The sequence below is a fragment of the Chiloscyllium plagiosum genome, unplaced genomic scaffold (assembly GCF_004010195.1).
Source record: "Chiloscyllium plagiosum isolate BGI_BamShark_2017 unplaced genomic scaffold, ASM401019v2 scaf_56597, whole genome shotgun sequence".
NCBI lineage: Eukaryota > Metazoa > Chordata > Chondrichthyes > Orectolobiformes > Hemiscylliidae > Chiloscyllium > Chiloscyllium plagiosum.
Window position 1 is genome coordinate 1 of NW_025161097.1, and position 1,549 is coordinate 1,549.

Below are 1,549 nucleotides of genomic sequence, written 5' to 3' on the forward strand. Positions count from 1 at the left end.
CTGTGCCGTACTTTTCTATGTTCTATGTTCTAATATATACATCAACAACAGTACTCTGTTAAAAATCACTGTGCCTACGTTGAGCTTATGCAAATGATGTGTAATAGAAACTTGCACAAGGTAATTCCAGAATTTGGGAGATCTTGGGGTGAATTGTCTGAAAGAGACAGCACAGCCACAATGGGCTGAATGCCTGCTTAGATTGTGTTGATTTGTCCTCAATGCAGCTTTTTGCAACATCTCCACTTCCTCCTTCCCCAGTAACTGCAAATATCTTGAAAGTGCTGCACAAAATAACATTGAGCCCTTTCCCTTCTCCTGTCTGCTCCATTTGCCTCAAACTGTAGGTTTGCAAAGGTGGAGTTGAGTTGATTTCTCGACTGGGAGAAAGTGAACACGGCAGATGCTAGAGATCAGAGTCAAACTGTGTGGTGCTGGAAAAGTACAGATGGTCAGGTGGCATCCAAGGAGAAGGGGAGTCGATGTTTCCAGCATAATCTCCTCAGGCCTCTGCTCAAAACATCGACTCTCCTGCTCCTCGGATGCTGTCTCACCGGCTGTGATTTCACAAATGTCCGTTTGGGGAGAAATGGGAGGCGAGATCAATTTATCAAGCAGCAAACAATTTACCATGAGATGGCAGGGGTAAAAAACAATCAGGAAGGATTTAAAACTCAGAAAAACACACCGAGAGGTCTTGGAGCAGTATGTAAAGGCTGCCATTTTCCTCCCTAATGTTCAGCCTCAGTGGCCTAATGGATAAGGCACTGGCCTCCTAAGCCAGGGATTGTGGGTTCAAGTCCCATCTGGGGTGTCAGACTTTTAAACCCTGTCTGCAAGACTGATCTTTGTCTGAGTCAAGTCGATTTCTCATCTCCCTGAGAAAAGTCCCCAGGTCTGTATTGGGTTGGTGGGAAATTGTGTCAGAAAAATACAGAATTTTCAGGGTATGCAGGATATGGGGGTAAATTCCCAGAAAGAGACAGCGCAGTCACAATGGCTGAAATCCTGACACTTCTCCAATATACAACCCTCAGTCTGGTTGGAACTGGTTCTTCTTGAAACTTTGTAGGTCTTTGATCTGAGCTGCACTGTTCTCTGGAGCTGATAGCTGCTGTTTAATTTAGTTTGGCCAATTTTCTATCAGGTCAAATATCTCCAGCTGAGGATCAATTGAGAATGTCTGATTTTGTTGCCATGGTCACGTGACCACACAGGATTAAGATCAGCTGCACAGTGAAGGTTTCAACAAAATCAAAACCCCAAATAAGACTTGAGCCCACAATCTCCAATTTAGGAAGTTAGTGCCTTACCCATGTGGTCACTGTGGCTTCAACAGATAAGCCTACCTATCTATGGAGAAAGCAACTTCTGTTTTGGTTGTGTTGGTGTCAGTCTGAGCTATATTCAGTCAATGTTACCAGCTGAACCCCAGAATACCTGCATGTTTGGTATTTATGATGATGTCCAATATGTCAATGGTAATGATTGAAATCTGGGTGTGCAAGGTTGCTACTGATGGGGCTGTGGCTATGCATTTGGGTCCTTA

At 44.1% G+C, this 1,549-nt stretch overlaps 1 non-coding gene across 1 annotated transcript; it reads left to right on the top strand.

Moving 5' to 3' along the window:
• Positions 1-741: 741 nt before the first annotated feature.
• Positions 742-814, top strand: trnar-ccu. Its single transcript has one exon. It is a non-coding gene; the product is annotated as a tRNA-Arg (tRNA).
• The last annotated feature ends 735 nt before the right edge of the window (positions 815-1,549 follow it).